This window comes from Natrix helvetica, assembly GCF_964273705.1.
Source record: "Natrix helvetica genome assembly, chromosome: W".
Taxonomy (NCBI): Eukaryota; Metazoa; Chordata; class Lepidosauria; order Squamata; family Natricidae; genus Natrix; species Natrix helvetica.
Window position 1 is genome coordinate 51,985,607 of NC_138555.1, and position 19,616 is coordinate 52,005,222.

Consider the following 19,616-nt stretch of genomic DNA (forward strand, 5'->3'; position numbering starts at 1 on the left):
GGCTCTTCCTAGAAAAGTACAGACCCATGCCCCAGTCACATGACCACAATTTATGACATTTTTTGCCCAAAACTGGTGTTTACTTCTGGTTTCCAGCAAAAAAAGTGTCCATAGAGAACAATGGATTTGCTTAACAACTGAAATATCTTCTTTACAACCACTGCAAAAAAGGTAGCAAAATTGGGTCCACTGTTCCCTCTAAGGTGCGTGGCTGCGCGGTCGCGCAGGTGGCAAGAAAACACCTCGCAGCAGTTTCCAACTGCCGCGCAGTGATTTCTACTGTCACAGGCGCTGGAGGCTGGGGAGGTCCTTTGCAGGCGGCTAGAACTGGCCGCCCGCAAAGGACCTCCCCGGACTTGTTTTGATGAGCGCGGGGCGACTGAGTTCAGGAAAGCAAGCCCGGGGAGGTCCTTTGTGGGTGGCCAATCCTAGCTGCTTGCGCCCGGCGCTGCGGCTAAAGTAAACCCCCAAAGCCCCTGCTGCTACCGGAATATCTGCTGCCTCCTCCTCTTCCTCTAACAGCACCACATTTGCTGCCCAACGCTGCGGCCGAGGTGAAGCCGCCAAAGCTCCCGCCAGCGCCCCCGCCCGTGGCAGCGGCGCCTCCCCCTCCGTTCAGAGCACCTAAGCTGAGCCCCGCGTTACCCCTGCCCCCTCCTCCTCTGCTGTGCTTTTGAGGAGCCATGAGGCCGCGGGAGCCAGTAGGAAGGCGGTGGAGGGGGCGCAGCAGGGGAAAAAGGCCTCATGGCTTTTCAAAAGCACGGTGGAGGAGGAGGGGGCAGCAGGGGTAACGCGGTGCCCAGCTCAGGTGCTCCGAGTGGAGGGGGACGCGCCACCGCTGCTGCCACGGGCGGGGGCGCCAGCGGGAGCTTTGGCGGCTTCACCTCAGCCACAGTGCCGGGCAGCAAATGTGGTGGTGCTGTTGGAGGAGGAGGAGGAAGAGGAGGCAGCTGCTATTCTGGTGGCGGCAGGGGCTCGTCGGCATCTTCAGCGGCAGCCCTGCCCCCTGTGAAAAAAACCGAAGATGGAGCAGATCCACGCAGATGACGTCGCCGCAACATGACTGGAGGAGGAATTCTGGGAGTTGAAGTCCACAAGTCTTCAAGCTGTCAGGTTTGAAGATCCCTGGGTTTTTTTTCCTAAAGGGTTAGTGGTGCCAGGATCTTGCAACTTGACAGCTTTAAGACTTACATGCTTCAATGCCAGAGTTCCTGAGCCAACATGACTGGAGGAGGAATTCTGGGAGTTGAAGTCCACAAGTCTTCAAGCTGTCAGGTTTGAAGACCCCTGGTTTTTTTTTTTTTCTAAAGGGTTAGTGGTGCCAGGATCTTGCAACTTGACAGCTTTAAGACTTACATGCTTCAATGCCAGAGTTTCTGACCCAACATTTTGGTTGCTAAGCAGGAGCGTTGTTAAGTGATACTATATAACACTTTTAATTAAGCAGGTACCTTGAATAAACATAACTTTGAGTTTCAAATAATACAGATTTCGTTGTTGTCTTAGATGACACCTGTGAAAAAAATTCAGGTGCTGCTCAGGCATGAAAATGTGCCGCTCAAACACTATACTTTTCTGCTCACACTGAAAAAAAATTAGAGGGAACATTGATTGGGTCTCATGGTCACATGTTTTATGACTGTCATGACTTACCGTGTTTCCCTGAAAATAAGACCAAGTCTTATTTTCAGGGGATTTTATGTTCATCACAAGGCCCAGTCCAGTCGGGCACCACCACCACCCCGTGAACGCACAGGAGGCAGTGAGCACGTGGAAACCAACAGTGTCCGGCAGCAGCCACAGCCCACCGGTCCCCTTGGCCAGGGCATTCTGTGAGGTGACTCAGGTTTCACTCAGTGGGGGAGGAAGGCTTTGGAAACTACCTTTTCATTTACATTCATCATCAATGTTATCTGTCCCTTTATTTTTCAAAGAGATTATTTGTATTTACCATGATTAGCCTCCTTGAACGTCAATGGGAAGGCGTGTATGAATTCTGCGCGTAAGCCGTGGAAATATAGACACTCACACCCTCAAAGCTCACAACATTTTGTCGCTCGGGGCGCACCACTGCTAAACTCTTCAGCTATGGTGGGCTGCAATTTCCATCACCTTCAGTAAGCCTGGATGATGGAAAACTTAGGCCAGGCTCCTTGCAGCTGAAGCCATCCAGTTCACCCAGGGTCAGGTTGGCTGCCGTGGGAGGCTCATCCCGCATGTGCAACGGAGCTGGAAGACTGGGGACCTCTGCGTGCTCGGCCCCTGCCTCCTGCGATGGCCAACCTGGGCGAGCTGGACTGCTTCATCTTTAGAAGGGGAAAGCCGACATGGCCATGACTGAAGAACCGGGGAGAGGCGCAGGCGGTGAGGCAGGAGTGTGGCATGGGCTAGGGATCAGCCCCCCACCAGGCTGCAGCAGGAGGTAGAGGGAGGGAGGTGTCTAAATGGCATCAGCCTGTGTGCCTCGGATCAGCTGCAGCACGCTGTGGAGAGCATGGCTGACGTGCACATCGACTGTGCCATAGTGGCAGCGCTCTGGTGCCTGGCCAGCTGGGATGCCCCCATTTCTCACTCTGCCACTTTCACTCTTTCTATTCCCTGCTCCTCCTCCGTTGCCGCCTTTTTCCCTCGCTCAACTTTCTGTCTGTCCATTGCAGCGCAGCGCCCAGGATCAACTTTGACAGCGCCGGGGTTTGGGGGATGGCAAAGCCCCATTCTTGGTGTGGCCAACCACAGAAGTGGAGAAGAGGGAAGGCAAACCCACACACCAGACATGGTGGGGGTGGGGTGAGATGGGAAACTGCTGAAAGTGTGGTGTTGACCTCTCCCACCAGAAACTTTTTCCCCACTTCCCATCCAGAGCAATTTGCCTCTGTGTAATCAAGCCCTGGAAGATTGTGGGAAGCGCGTGCTTAGAAGCAATGTGCATCCTCTGCACGCAACACTGTCGCTTTCAAACAATCTTCCAGGGCTTGATTACACAAAGGCAATTTGCTCTGGACAGGAAGTGGAGAAGAAGTTTCTGGTGGGAGAAACGTTCAGCTGCTTTTTGGCACCGCTAGGTTTCCCACCCCACCCAACCCCGCCAGGCTGGTCTGGTGGGTGGGATTGCCTTCTGCCTTCCTCACCGCTGTGGTCAGTGGTCACACCACAAATGGAGATTGACCATACCCCAAATCCCACTGCTGTCAAAGTGGATCCCAGGCACTGCAATGGAGACACAGAAAGAGGAGTGAGGGAAGGAGGACGAGGAGGCAGCGAAGGAGGAGGAGCTTGGAGAAGAAAGAGGGAAAGCAGCTGAGTGAGAAGCAGAGCCATCCCGACCGCCCAGGCAACAAAGTGCTGCTGCCTCCACAAGAAAGCGAGAGCAATCCGGAGTCAACCGGAAGTTTGCCAGCTGGACAGACGTGGGTGTGTGTGGGCTCTCAAGAGTCTCACATGAACCCTGTCTGAAAATCCATCTCTGAGATCTTTCTTAGATCGGAACCCCCCTGGAGGGGGGGTGAAGAAGGGGCAGCATCTCATCAGACACAGGGGGAGGCAATAGGTCCCTCGCAGGTCGGAGATTTGCCCTCTGAATCGGAGTAGGGGCACAATGCTGCACAAGAAGCTAACTTCCAGCCAAAGCAAATGAACAGAATTGTGAGGAAGAGATGAAAGACCGGTAAGAAAATTCATCTAACCCACAGCCATAAATCAAACTTGGAAAAGGCAAAGAATCTTGAGAGCATAAATAATATTGATGGTCAGACCAGGATTTTTTCAAAAAGAAAGAAAGAAAAGGAAAATGGAGGGTTGAAACACTAGCCCCCCCCCCCCAAAAAAAAAGCTTTTTGTTTGAAACAATTCAGACAGAAAGGGAGAAAGCAGAGAAGTGACAAACCCACTCAAATACTAACTCTAAATTTGGCTTCCGACTTGAAAAGATTGTGTTTTTAAAGGAGTTTAGGAGCTTGAAGATTTATTTTGTCTGAATGTCTTTTAACTAACATATTTTAAGCACTCCCAATTAATGAGAGATGGAATGCAATAAGGGAGAAAGATCAAGAAAAAAGCTCTCCTCACTGACAACTGATAACTTAATCTTGCCTGTGTGGGAAATTCTAACTAACCAACCACCGTAAATCAGAACTTAGAAAAGCAGGAGGCGAAGAAGAAACATACCCGAGTTTGGGCTGTATGCAAGCTTGTTCCAATTAATATATTTTGAGCAGGTATGACCAACGAGAGGTGAGGAGTGGCAAGGAAAGGAAATAATAACAGAGTCAAGAACTGGGAAATACAAAGTGGGTTTTTTTCTTCCTTTTTTTCTGCAAAACATTAAGATGGCTCTAGCTTCTCTTCCGGTTTCCGGTTTCTCTTTCCTGTAGTTGAATTAACTAAATTTAAGGTGGACCAGAACCTTGAAATAAGAATTGTATAACTAACTGTCAGATACAAACCAGAAGCAACAAAAAACACCCCATCTAAAGATGGACCAGGAAATAACAATTATTTCAATAAACTTGAATGGACTGAATGCACCAAAAAAAGAGCGCAGATGTTTAATAAACTTAAGAAACTGAAGGTAGATATAATCTGTATACAGGAAGTGCATATTAAAAGGGAACATAAGAACTTACTGGAAAACAAAAAACTAGGGAAATTATATACAGCACTAGCAGGTAAAAAAAAGAGAGGGATAGCAACCTATATAAAGGAAAAAATAAACTCCAAAGAAGTCTACTCTGATGAAGAAGGCAGGATACTAATGATTGAATTAGAGACAACACAAAAACCAATATTATTAATAGTCATATATGCACCAAATCAGAAACAAGAGGAATTCTATAGGAAACTACACAACAAAATAAACGAATTAGAATATGAAAATATTTGCTTAATTGGGGATTCTAATGCAACAGTGGATAAAAAAAATGGACTATGAAAGCAAAAAGAAAAACAAAACGAAAAAAAATATGCTACCCAAATCCTTTTTTGAGATGGCAATGGAATATAAATTACATGATATTTCGAGAGAAAGGCACAAAACAAGAAAGCAATATACCTTTTATTCGAACCCCCATCAGTCACTATCAAGAATTGACATGGCTTGGATCTCATCTGGTCTTTGCAATCAAGTAGATGAAATTGAAATAGAAGCAAATGAGTGGGCAGATCACAATCCAATAAAATTAAGATGGAAAGGTCAAAGAAGAAGAAAAAGATGGATGATGAATTCAAATATTATAAACGAAACAGAATACACTCAAATGCTGGAGAAAGAACTAAAACAATTTTTTAGAATAAATAAAAGAGAAGACACCTCAATTCAAAATCTCTGGGACACTATGAAGGCATACACAAGAGGCCTTACGATTGCCTACATGGCGAGAAAAACAAGAAAACAAAAAGAGCAACAAGAATGTATGCAAAAGGAACTTATGGAAGCCGAAGATGAACTACAGAAAGACCCAAAGAATAAAATTAAAAAAGAAAAAAGAGAGATAATAAAACATAAGATCAACTTAATAACTCAAAAGGACTTAGCACAGAAAATTAAAGCAGCCAGACAAAATTACTTTGAACAAGCCAACAAACCTGGACGATGGCTGGCATACAGACTGAAGAATGAAAGAGAAAAAAGGATGATATATCAATTAAAAGATGATGAGAGAAGAATTCAATACAAAGCAGAAGAAAAGAAGAATATTATTCATAAATACTTCACAAAACTATACGCACAAGATAGTATGGAGGAAAATAAAATAAAACATTATTTAAACACAGAAAAGATAACACCAATCTCAAAAAAGCAAAGGGAGGCGATAAACAGGCCAATAACCTTAGCTGAAGTGGAATTAGTCTTGAAAAACCAGAAAAATAATAAAGCCCCAGGACCAGATGGAATACCGGTGGAGCTATACAAATATAATAAAATAATATTTGAAGAACTAGGAGTGGAAATGTTTAATGAAGTTTTAGGAAAAGCCAAGATACCTGAATCATGGACAGAAGCAATAATATCGCTAATCCCAAAAGAAGAAGCCAGCCTACAAGAAATTCAAAACTACAGGCCAATTTCATTACTAAACTCCAATTATAAAATATTTGCAGCAATTATGGTAGGAAGAATTAAACAGGTTTTAAATGAACGAATACACCCGGACCAAAATGGATTTTTACCTCACAGACACATTAAAAATAATACGAGAATCATCCTAGATATAATAGAGTACTACGAGGCGCATCCAGACAAGCAAATGATACTGGTTTTCCTTGATGCACAAAAAGCATTTGACAATGTAATCTGGAAATTTATAATAACACTATTGGACGAGATGAAATTTGGAGAAAAATTTGTAAAAATGATAGAAGGATTTTATAATAACCAGACAGCCAAAGTTCTGATGAATGGAGAATTAACAGAGAAGATTGAAATAAAAAAGGAGTCAGACAGGGATGCCCCCTATCTCCTTTGCTGTTTATATTAACTTTGGAAATTTTATTAAATGAAATGAAATGAAATGTGAAATGAAATTCGGAAGGACCAGGGAATAAAAGGTTTAAAACTCAAAAATGAAGAATATAAGCCCAAGCCTATGCCGATGACTTAGTATTTGTTCTAGAGGACCCAGTAGAATCCAGCCTGAAATTAATTCAAAAATTAGAAGAATATGGCGAAGTGGCAGGAGTAAAGATCAATAAAGACAAAACCAAAATAATAACCAATAACATGACAAAAAAGCAAGAAGAGGAAAGGGAAGTAACAACCAGAATGCAAATAACTAAGAAAGTGAAATACTTGGGGATCTAGGTGTCGGCAACAATTAAAGACGATAATTATAATAAATTAGTGACACAAATAAAAAAAGATTTAGAAAATTGGAAAAATATTCAACTATCACTCATGGGATGTATAGCGACAATTAAAATGAATATTTTACCTAGAATCTTATTCCTGTTGCAAGCCGCACCTATTAATCCGGGTAAAAATTTCTTTCAAGAATTAAACAAAATTACCGCTAGGTTTATATGACATTGAAACAGAACCACATGAATTGGATATTATTCAAAGCTCAGATAGAAAGATGATAGGGAGAATATATAAATTTCTCCTGAAGTATAAAATGGAAGAGGAAATTGTGAAAGAACAAATGATAAAATGGGCGCAGAACTTTGGCTATAATATTGAATTAGACAAATGGGAAAAATTTTGGGGAACAAACTTAAAAATGACATTATCAGTTGCATACAAGGAAAACCAGTACAAAATGTTTTATAGATGGCACCTGGCACCAACAAGGTTAGCTAAAATCTCAACAAATACCTCCCCAAAATGTTGGAAATGCGAATCGATGCACGGAACATATTACCATTTATGGTGGACCTGTGAGGAGGCTAAAAATTTTGGAAAAAGATCAAAAATTGGCTGGAGGCAATAACGGGGGTTAAAATAGAATGGAAACCTGAAATTTTTTTATTAGGAATAATGTCTGCGAAATACAAAAAGTAATCCAGTATTTAATACTACATATAATTACGGCGGCAAGGATTGCTTTTGCCCAGAAATGGAAAAACAAACTAACTCCAAGCGAAGATGAAATAATAAGAAAGGTTATGGACTGTGCTGAAATAGACAAATTAACTAAAGAAATTCAGGGAAAAGAAGAATCAGAATTCTATCAGATATGGGATAAATGGTATAGGTGGATGGAGGAAAGAAACAAGAATCAATGAAGGAATATAACAAAACTCAAAAATAATAGTTATGAGTAAAATAAGAGAGTTAGGAATGGTGAAATCCAAATGAAATACAATAGAAGGGGAAATAATATAAGGTGAGCGGTATCGATTGATAATTGCTATTAGAAAGAACAGGAAGCTCCTGTTTGAATTGCATTGTGTAAATGTGTTGTACGTCTAAGTTTTGTGTGTGTGTATTTTACATGTTTGTTAATAAAATTGAAAAATTGAGGGGAAAAAACAACTAACTGCAACTTTGGAACTAGACGTTAAGGAAGAAAAAAAGACCAAGATGGCTCCCGTCGCTCTTCCCCACAGCAGCTGAAGTAGATAAATTTAATGTGGATCAGAACTCTGAAATAAGAACTAACTGTAACTTTGGAATTGGACATTATGGAAAGCTGGGAATTTGAAGAACTACGTGAAATTATAAAAAATATGCATAAATCATTAAAATCAAGCCTAAATAAATTTCTGAACCAAGAGAAGCAGGTATTTAAAGAAGGCAAAGAAGAAGGGGGACAAGGTAATGAAGGGGTAGAAACGGAGGGAAATAAAAAGCAGACAAAAAACTCCATTGGACTTGGCAGTGGTATAAGGAAAATTGTAAAAGGGGGATGTGTCCCAACAAAAGGGAATAAAAAGCAGACAAAAGATGTTTTGGAGGTTGTCAGTGGCATAAGGAAAATTGAAGTAGGAGATTACACCCCAACAAAGAGAAATATAAAAGATCTTTTTGACGGTGGCTTGGGGAAAATTGAAGAGGGTGGGCGTGTCAAAACAAAGAAAAGGGAGAAGGCAGGAACAGAGAAGTGGGACAAAAGACTTACTAGGAGAAATCAGACAACTAGAAATTGTTATATGGGAAAATATAAAGCTAAGGGGTTTATTCCTAAATATGACAATAAAATTGTTAACTGGTTGAATATGATAATGGAAAGATATTTAAATAAAGGTTAAAATATATGGAATATGGACAAATATGAAACTGATATGGGGAGATTGTAAAGCAGAGGTTTGTGATGCACTTTTATACATGATAATCTGACTTTCACTTAATTGCGTTTGAACTTTACTCTCCAAACTCCCCCCTTCTGTCCTGCGTCATAAATCATATTCTCCAACTAGATTGTAGAAATATGAGACCGAAGGTATGCATGGAATCCTCCTCCCTTCTAAAGTTGATAGTAGTCATGGAAATGCTTTAGACGTTGACATCCAGCCCCCCTCACTTCCTGAAAGCGACCTGAGTAAAACAAAACAATTTGAGTACAGGTGTATAACTTAGGGATGTGTCCCTCCCCCAGGCTTGCTTGGATTTTGTGCATGGAATTTTGCTATAAGGCGATCAGCCTGGATATTTCTACTTTTCACCCAAGATGCCTATGATAAGGGGTAGCCCTTCTACTTGATTAAATATTGGAGTCGTCTCCTGTGCCACCTTGAATCGAGGATTCATTGAAGTTCATAATGGGTTTGGCCCCCTATGACCATAGGGTCCGTGGGCTCCCGGGGTAGCGGTGTCAGAGTGGATCCAATCACAGGTTTCAAGAGGCTACTATGAAACGCTGGATGTATCTTCCCCAACAATCAAGGTAGTTTCAATTGCACTGTGACTGGGTTGATGATCTTTACAATGGGGAACGGTCCCATAAACTTTGGCCCCAGTTTCTTGCTACGCAGTTTTAATCTCAGATATTTTGTGGAGAGGTAAACCTTCTCTCCTACCCGGAATGGCGTTGCGGAGCCCGCTGTTTATCTGCCTGTTTCTTATAGGTTTGTGCCACTTTAGCCAGTGCCTTTTTGACATTTTCCCAGGTTGCTTTCAGCATCGACATCCAATCAGTCAAGCTGACTGAGGAGGGGGGATATTTAAATAAAGGTTAAAATATATGGAATATGGACAAATATGAAACTGATATGAGGGGGGATCCCTTGGATACTCAGACATTGGGACAAAGTCCATGCCGCTCATTACTTTGAATGGTGTGAGCCCTGTGCTACTGTGAACAGCATTATTGTACGCGACCTCAGCAAAAGATAAAAGGTCTGCCCAATTGGACTGCTGATAGTTCACGTAACACCTCAGGTACTGCTCTATCATGGCGTTCAGTCTCTGCTGCCCCATTAGTGCTCGGATGAAAAGCCAAACTAAGACCCTGAGATGACCCAATGGACCTCAGGAACTTCCTCCAGAACTTAGCCGTGAACTGGACCCCTCTATCTGAGATAATTCTTCGAGGTACTCCATGCAGTCGGTAGATATGCTTCACAAACAGTTTAGCCAGATTGTGAGCCGAGGGTAGTCCGCTACAGGGTATGAAGTGTGCCTGTTTGGAGAACAGATCTATTACAGTCCAAAACACCATGTTTCCCCCACTTTTTGGTAACTCTACTATAAAGTCCATTGCGATCTCCTCCCACGGCCTTGTTGGCTCTGCTACTGTTCGCAGTAGTCCGGGGGTTTTTCCCAGTCGTCTCTTCATTGTGGCGCAGATGGTGCAACTTTTCACGTAACTATCCACATCTTTCTTTATGCCAGGCCACCAGAACTGCCTCCGGGCTAAGTGTAAAGTCTTTAGGAACCCAAAGTGGCCTGCCGGTTTGGCGTTGTGACTCCTCTGGAAAACTAGGGTACGTAGGGATTCTGGGAAATAGAGTTTCGTCCCCTTCCATGCAAGGTCATCTCTTTTCATCAAGATGTGTTGGTTGTTTTGGAACCAGAGGTCTGCTAGCAGTTCGGTTTTGAGTCTTGTGGTTAGGTTGCTTGCGAGTTGGTCTTGCCGGTCACGGCATTGCCGCCTGGTGGTTACTTGGGCAGCTGTTTGAGTAGAGGGAATGATGGCGTCCACTACATGCTCCAGTTCGCATTTGTATTGAGGCATGCGGGAGAGGGCGTCAGCTAGAAAGTTCCTACCACCTGGAATGTGCTTTAAGACAAAATCAAAATGGTTGAAGTATTGAGCCCATCGGACTTGTTTGGGTGATAGTTTCCGTGAGGTCCTAAGCGCCTCCAGATGTTTGTGGTCAGTCCAGACTTTGAACAGTTTCTGGCTCCCTTCCAACAGGTGTCTCCAGGTTAGCAGTGCCCATCTCACTGCGAAAGCCTCCTTTTCCCATGCGGCCCATCGTCTCTCTGTGTCTGTGAGCTTGCGGGAGGTGTAGGTGCAGTGTTGTAAGTTTCCTTGGTTTTTTCTTTGGAGTAGCACCGCTCCCACTGCCATGTTGCTGGCATCTGCCTGAATCACGAAGGGTTGTTCGGGGTCAGGATGCTTCAGCACCGGCTCCTTTGCAACCATTTCTTTTAGTGTTTTGAATGCCTCTTGGCAGGTTAGGTCCCACTGTAGGGGTTGTCCCGGATGAGGTTTCGTTCCTGGGCTCCCTGTCTTCAGGAGGTCTGTCAGGGGTTTGGCAATCTTCGCAAAGAAGGGGATGCATTGCCTGTAGAAAGCTTTGTAGCTGTCTGCGGGTGCGAGGGGGTTGCCAGCTTAGGATGACTTGCATTTTGGCTGGGTTCATCTCCATTCCCTCATTTGACACTCGGTAACCCAGATACTCTAACCGTGCACGGTGGAATTTGCATTTTGATACCTTGACATACAGGTTGGCTGCCAGAAGTTTTTCCAGTACTTGGCAGACCAGGGGTACGTGGTCGTCCATCGTCTCAGAGTAGATAAGGATGTTATCGAGGTAGACGAGGACCCCTTGTAGAGGTGCTCATGCAGCACCTTGTTTATTAACAGCATGAATACCGCTGGAGGCCCCTGCAGTCCGAAAGGCATCACTTTGAATTGAAAGCGCCCTAGGGGGCAGTTGAACGCTGTTTTCCACTCATCTCCCTCTCTGCTACGTACTCAGTAGTATGCTTCTCTGAAGTCTAGTTTGGTGAAGACTTTTCCCTTGGCCAGATGAGAGAGCGTATTCTTCATGAGGGGGAGGGGGTATAGGTTGTGTATGCACACCCCATTTATCCCTCGAAAGTCTACACACAACCTCAAAGTTCCCTCTTTTTTTTCTTTCAAGAGTACTGGTGCCGCAACCAGTGGCTTGGCTGGCTCAATGAACCACCTTGCTAGGTTTTTGTCTATGTATTTACGCATCTCTTGCATTTCCCGGGGTGCCATGGCATACAGTTTGGGCTTGGGTAGTATTGCCCTGGGGATGATTTCAATGGCACAGTCTATCTCCCGGTGGGGAGGCAGAACATCACACTCAGCCTCGCTGAATACTTCTGCAAGGTCCTGATATTCCATCGGAATCAGTTCGGCCGCTGGGGTTTTGTCGGATGTGGTTGCCAGTTGTTCTTGTGTGCTCTTTTGGGGGGTTTCCAGCGTAGGTGGTTTTTCTGCTTGCTGGTGTGGGAGGGGTTGGGGGCCCTTTGATATCCTAAGTCTGTGGGTACCCCCTTGCCACCAGATGGTTGGTCACCACTTGTCTAGCCAGGAAAGTCCCAGTATGACTGTGTCTGTCATTTTGGGGGCTATTATGAATCAAATTACTTCCCAGTGATCCGCTAGTTCTAGCCTCACTGGTTCAGTTAAGTGGGTGGCATAGGCTCCTCCCATTAGGGACCCGTCGTCCTGCTCAAACCGGATCGGATGGGCCAGTCTTTTTGCTTTGATCCCCAGTTTCAGGACTGTGGTTAGGTTGATCAAACACCTTGTGCAGCCTGAATCTATTAGGGCTTGAAAATCCCCCTGGTTTCCTGTTTTGGGGGCTGTGAGGCGTATTGGAAAAAGGAAAGGGTGAATTGATTCACTCGCCATTGGGTCATTTTCTCCCTCGTCCTCGCTGTCATATGATTCGGGCGACTGGTTGTCGTTGCCTGGGGTTCCACCACTTTCGCCTGGAGGGATTTCCCGGATGTGTTGGTGGTACGTTTGGGCCCTCGTTCTGGTCGTGCCCTGGGTGGTGGGTCTCACCTTGGTTTGGGGGCTGGGGTTGGGCATGCAGCTGCCATGTGGCCCATCCCCCCGCATCTGTAGCATTTCAGTGGACTTCGAGGGAGGGCTGGTCTCAGGGCCTGCTGTGGTATTGTGGTTCCCCGCCGGCTGGGTGGTTTCAGGTCAGGTTGACCTCTCTCTTGTGTGTCCGGTTGCTTTGTCATGTCGTTGGCGTGCAGCCCGCTGTCAACTTTTGTTGCTACTCGGAACCACTCTGAGAGTTGAATTGGGATGTCACAGTATGCAGTTACCTGGGCAATTTTCTTGTCCAGGCTTGTTCTGAAAAAATGCACCAGCAGCCACTGTGGTAAAGGGGGTAGCCTTCCTATGACCCTCCTAAATTCACGGATATGCTCTTTGATGGGGCGGCCCCTCTGCTTTAGGTTGCTGAGTTCCTCTTCTGCATATGGGTCCTCCTCCACCTCCTCAAATCTGGCCTCTAGCAGTTGCAGGAAGTCATCTATTTCTTGCAGTTGGGGGGCTCTCCTCTTGTGGAGGGCTGCTAGCCATTCCCTTGCTTCTCCCTCTAGACCCTGTGCGATGGTATTCACCATGGCTCTGGGGGATGGGTAGAGGTGCCCATAGCATTCTAGGTGGATATCAGCTGAATCAAGGAATAGGGCTAGCTGGTCTGAGTCTCTGTCAAACTTTCCCCTGAATTGGGGTGGGTCGTTCACCCCTACTCCTCCAACCTCCTGTTGGCCTCTGTATCCTTCCACCTGATATGGCTGGTCGTCTTCTTCACCCCTAGTTCGGAGAGAGGGAGGGGGTTGCCTGCTCTTGGCAGCCTGCCTGCTGCGTGGGAGAGGCACTGGTTGCCGTTTTGGGCTTCTTCTCCTTCTATCAGGAGGGGGAGGGGGGCTGCACTCCAGTCTGCATCTTCTCCCTTCAACAGGATCAGATGTCCCTCCCCTCTCTTTTGGGCGGCATGATGGCCCCTCAACATGAAGGGTGGCTCAGTCAAAATCCTCCTTCAGTTGCTCTTTTGCACTCCCTAGGGATTCCATCTGGGGCTTTGGGAGCCTGGCTTGTTTCCAGTCCTACCTCCAGTCCACCCTTGCCAGCTTGCTTGAGAACCCTTCCCTGTATCTGGGAATTGGGATAAGGGAACTCTACCTCAGCTGCCTTAGGGGTTAATTTCCAAAAGTACTCATCCTTTCTTGCTTCTGCTGCTGGGGAAGACATCACAGCGTGGAAGTGTGGAGCTCTGATGGGGGGGGGGGGAGCTGGCCGACTTCCTCCAGTTGAAATCAGGCTTTGTCCCGATAATCCACCTTCTGCCATGGTTGCCTGATTTTCCCCCAAGCACCCCAAATATTGGGGGAGTGCTCGGAGAGCCCGGGATTCAGGAAACCCGGAAATCTTGATAAGATTTTTAAAAGTCAGTTTAGGCTCTCTGTGAAGTTCCCAAGAGATGACCTAATTAATTTATGAGCCTCGAGACCGAGTTCAAATAAAACCCTTTCATTTATTAGGATCAACATCTTAGCATTACTTCTGTGGAGCCTAAACTGACTTTCGCTTAATTGCGTTTGAACTTTACCCTCCAAACTTCCCCCTTCTGTCCTGCATCATAAATCATATTCTCCAACTAGATTGTAGAAATATGAGACCGAAGGTATGCATGGAATTGTCCTCCCTTCTAAAGTTGATAGTACTCATGGAAATGCTTTAGACGCTGACATCGAGGTTTGATTGGATCACTCTGTCTGTCTCTCTCTCTCTTTCTTCTTTCCTTCCTTCCACCATGCAGCGATCACCAGTCCCTACTTTCTCACCTGCCTGCATCACCCCGCATCTCCATTCTGGAAATGTCAGCCCCCTTTTCTGCCATTTCTCCAACCTGCATTCCTTCATATTTTTCTTTTACAAAAATCATAGCTATCGTATCCTCAGCGATCAGGCGGAAAACAAGGGGGGAAGCCTGGGGAGGGCGAAAAACAGGCCCAATGGGCCAACCAGAAGATCGGAAACGATCCATTTCCACATTCCATAGGGCCTCTGGAGAGCTGGGGTAGGCCGTTTTTGCCCTCTCAGGCTTCAGGAAAGCCTCCGGAGCCTGGGGAGGGAAAAAATACCCCCCTCCAATGTGGGGGATGTCGCACGCGCATGCGCAGGGGGGGCATGCCTTTAGAAAAAGGTTAGCCATCACTGCTATAAGCTGTGCAATTCAATTGAAAAACAAACTGAAATCTTTTGGGGGGGAAATAATAATAAAGTGGTTGCATAAGTGTGCACATCCTCTTATAAGTAGTGGTGTGGCTGTGTTCAGAATTAACCAATCACATTCAAACTGATGTTAAACAGTAGTCAGTACACACCTGCCATCAATTCAACTGAGTCTGATCAAGCCCATACAAAGTTCAGCTGTTCTAGTAGGCTTTTCCTGACATTTACTCAGTTGCCTCTTACAGTAAAAGCCATGGCTGGAAAGAGCTTACAATACATGAAAAGGATTTCATTGTTGAAAGGTATCAGTCAGGAGAAGGGTACAATTTTTTCCCCACAAGACATTGGATATATGTTCAGCATTGGATTAAGGTCAGCAACCTTAAAAACTCAAAGAGCTACAAAGGTCCTAACCAGAAGCCCCCCGTTCAATTTTGGAGCCGACTGAAAGTCCAGTTCCCCCACCATAGAGTCTCCTCCTAGCTCAGCATCCTTTTTCCTCTGCTGACCGGAAGTCCAGTTCCCCCACCATAGAGTCTCCTCCTAGCACAGCATCCCTTTTTCCTCTACCTGTCCTAACCGAAAGTCCTATCAATTGTGGAGCTGACTGGTGACAGGGAGCCACAGCAGAAGGATGAAAGAGCCACATATGGCTCCAGAGCCGCAGGTTGCTGATCCCTGGGATATACCATGGAACACAGTGAAGACAGTCATCGGCAAGTGGAGAAAATATGACACAACATGGCATTACCAAGAACTGGATGTTCCTCCAAAATTGATGAAAAAATAAGAAGAAAACTGGCTTAAGAGCCTGCCTACAGCAACATTAAAGGAGATGCAGGAATTTCTGGCAAGTGATGGTTGTGTACTACATGTGATAACAATCTCCCATATTTTTCATATGTCTGGGCTGTGGGGTAGGGTGGCAAGATTGAAGCCTTTTCTTAAAAAAAAATCCAAGCCTCGATACATTCTACATAAAATCTGACAAAAGCATGTGGGAAAATGTGTTATGGTCTGATGAGACCAAGGTTGAATTCAGGGTGGATAAAAATCGATGATTTTTTTTTAAATAAAAAAAATCAGATTTTTAAAATTTAAATCAGATTTTTAAAATTTAAATCGGATTTTTTTTATTTTTATCAAATTTATTTAAATAAAATGCTTATGGAGTAAATATATATATCTAAAGATAGTTTTCTATTTAAGATAAATTACCCTATTTTTCGGAGTATAAGATGCACTGGAGTATAAGACGCACCAAGGTTTTGAAGAGGCAATTTTTTTAAAAAAAAGTAGGTAGGTAGATAGAGGGATAGAAAGGGAGAGAAAGAGAGAAATACAGTAGGTAGGTAGGGAGGAGAGAGTGTGTGTAGGTAGGTAGGCAGGTAGAGGGATAGAGAGAGAGAAATAGAGATAGAGAGAAATATAGTAGATAGGTAAGTGTTTCTGCTGGCACAGCACTTGATCAATGTAATATCTCATCAATCAGTTAAAGAGCTTTCCAAAAGGAAAAAAAAGTTTTTGCACTCTGCAAACCTCCCAAAAACGGCCCGTTTTTCTTTTTTTTTAAAGGCATGAATAGCCTTGAGGGGACTTGCAGAGTGCTCCTGGGGGGTGGGGGTGGGGGCAAAAACGAGCAAAAAATGGCCTGTTTTTCATGAAAACAGGCCCATTTTTTGTCAAAAAAATTGCATGCATAACCTTATGGAGGCCTATAGAGTGCTGCTGGGGCTGGGGCGGGGGGGGGGCAAAAAACCACCCATTTTTTGCTCATTTCTGCCCTCCCAGCCCCCAGGAGCTCTCTGAAAGCCTCCATAAGGGTATGCACAGCCATTTTGGTGAATGGAGCGAGGCTTTGGGAGGCAAAAAATGCTGTATTCGATGTATAACACGCACCCAGATTTTCAGCCTCTTTTTTGAGGAAAAAAGGTGCATCTTATACTCCGAAAATACGGTAATAATTTAGTTTATTCAGCATGAAATGGAGCTTAGTTATGTAGCATGAGGCTGTATATTCTGTAATATTTACATTTTTGGTAAACTCATTCAGTGAATCCAAGCTCTGCAAGCTAAATAGGAAACCTTCATTTTGTTTGCAAATAATAATATTAAAGATTCTAACTACCAGCAAGAATGAGTCCTTACATTTAAAGAGCACCTGTCATTTCAGATCCATCATGGCAGTGCCTGTTAGCGGGCATCCACTCACCTGTTGCACGCCACATCCCTTACCTTGTTGTGTCACTGCCATCCCATTAAAGTGAATGGGACTGTTGGTGAGTCAACAATGGATCTGAGGAGGAGCCGCTGTGGGACAGAGATGACAGTTGCTCTTTAAACATTATGATTTAAATTGAGTTGATTTACATCAAGCATTTTTACTAGTGATTTAAATCATGATTTAAATCGTGATTTAAATCGTCTTGATTTAAATCAAATCCACCCTGGTTGAATTTTTTGGGTTAGGGTCTGGTTAATTCCAAAAAAGTTGTTAGGCGCAAAAACAACACTGTACATCACCCAAAGTACACCATATCCACAGTGAAGCATGATGGTGGCAGCAGCATTATGCTTTGTGTCGGCTGGAACTGGGGAGTCAAAGTGAAGTAAAATATAAACAGTTCCAAATATCAGTCAATTTTGGTACAAAGCCCTCAGGGGCCTCTGCTACATTGCTGAAGTTCAAGAGGAATTTCATCCTTCAACATGACATCAACTCATAACATTCTTCCTAATCAACAAATGAATGGCTTTACCAGAAGATCGAAGTTTTGAAAAGGCCAAGCCTTAGCCCGGACCTGAATCCAATTGAAAATCTATGGGGTGAGCTGGAGAGGGCTGTACACAGGAGATGCCCTTGGAATCTGACAGATTTGTAGTACTTTTGCAAGGAAGAGTGGGCAAAGATTCTCAAGACAAGATATGCCATGCTGATAGGCTCCTACCCCAAAAGAAAATGTTGTCATAAAATCAAAAGGGTGTGCACACTTATGGAACCAGGTTCTTGTAAGTTTTTATTTTTATCCCCCCCCCCCCCCCCCGGCCCACTGCCACAGCCTCTGCTGGCCTTCCACCAGTATTCCACTCCTACCAATGCCCCACCCTTCATCCCGGCCAATTCCCCGAGGCATGCTTTTACCTGGATGATTTGCTGCACAGGACAAGTAGCCACATCTCCCAGCAGCAAATTGGGTGGCGGGTGGTGGCAGTGATGCGGAGGTGCTGGGCAGAGCGGACGGCTGGTGATTGCAGAAGCACTGGAGAAAGCCGTGTGTGTGCACTTATATTTTTTCTTTGCCTCTTGATGGTGTTTCTCTCCTTGTCTCCTTGGCAGGACAGAAAAATGATCTTCCCACTTGGGATAAAAGGTTCCTTCCTTCCTCTCTGTTTCTCTCCCTCCTCCCTCCTCCCTCGCTGCCTCTCTTCCTTTCTTCCTCTCTTTCTTTTGCTTTCTTCTTTCTTTTCTTTCCTTCCTCTCTTTCTCCCTTGGAAAACAGGAAAAGAAAGAGAGGGAGGGTGGGTAGGAGGGAAGGAAGGAAAAGAAAGAGGAAGAAAGAAAGAAAGGAAAGAAAGAGATGCAGGGAGGGAGGAGGGAGAGAAACAGAGTAAGGAAGGAAAAGAAAGAGAAGGAAGGAAAAAGAAAAGGAGTCTAAGAGTTTCATGATCCCTCACCCACCTCTTTCTCCCAAGTGGGAAGATCTTTTTCCTGACCTGCAGCGATCAGTGTGCCAGAGCCTAAAACCTTGGTCCTTGCATTGCAGCCATCCTTCAATTGAGGAAACTGAGAATTTGGAATGGCTTGGAGGAAGAAAGGCAAAGAAAAGTGCACCCCCATTCCAGCTTTCTCCAGTGCTCTTGCAATCAGCTGCCACCCAACTGCAATTGCCCGCTGCCCAGTCACCCGCCGTGCCACCTCCAGCCACCCGCCACCCCCTCAGCGCCTCTGCATTGCTGCCGCCTGCAGTCCAATTGGCTGCTGGAAGGCATGGCAACTTGTCCCATGCAGCAAATCGCCTGGGTAAAAACGTGTCTTGGGGAATTGGCCAGTACAAAGAACTGGGGGTGGAGGGCTGGGGGTAGAGTCACTGGTGGGAGAGGAGTGCCAGTGGAAGGCCAGTGGAGGTGAGTCAGCTGTGGTGGTGGTCCAGGAGAGAACTGGGCGCAGCCAAGGTTTGGCACCTAATAGTCCCATTCCATTTTTTATCAAGCTGCTAGACCTTATGAAATTTCACTCGCAATGGAGATGTGGCTTCCATAATGGAAAAACAAAATTTTGTAAGGCTGCCAGTGTAAGGAACATACTAGCTCCATTTCCTTTTCCTGGGAAGCCCTTGACCCTCCCAAATTTGACTGGAGACCTATTCTGTAACTTATTTAGCAGAATGCTTAACCTGATCTTAAGAGAGTGGCTTTGTTTCTAGACCACTGAGGGAGCATTGGTGGTCTTGTAGTTGTTTAACTAGCATCCTTTATTACTGGACATGCTAGCAGCTGAAAAATATAGATCAGCAACATCTTGGGGCCCAGAGGTAGTCCCACACATGTCCCTATTTATCAGAGGTTCTCTGTAGTCTGCACACCACTGGTGGTTTACAAGCTTCATTCAGATGGTCTGTGGACTCTAATGCTTGCTGTGTTAGCAAAAAAAGTGTATCAAGTAGTTCCTCAGTAATTTTCAAGCAGTCTACAGAGGAAAGATTTGAAAAATGAGACATTACACCATTCAACTGGTTTAGATGAACAGGAAAATAGATCATGAAAGTTTACGGTGCTAAC

The 19,616-nt window shown here is 44.9% G+C and overlaps 1 protein-coding gene across 1 annotated transcript in view; it reads right to left on the reverse strand.

Annotated features, from left to right (window-relative positions):
• Positions 1–19,616, reverse strand: part of LOC309400288 (KAT8 regulatory NSL complex subunit 1-like) — a 529,998-nt gene that overhangs the window by 84,175 nt on the left and 426,207 nt on the right. The window lies entirely within an intron of this gene.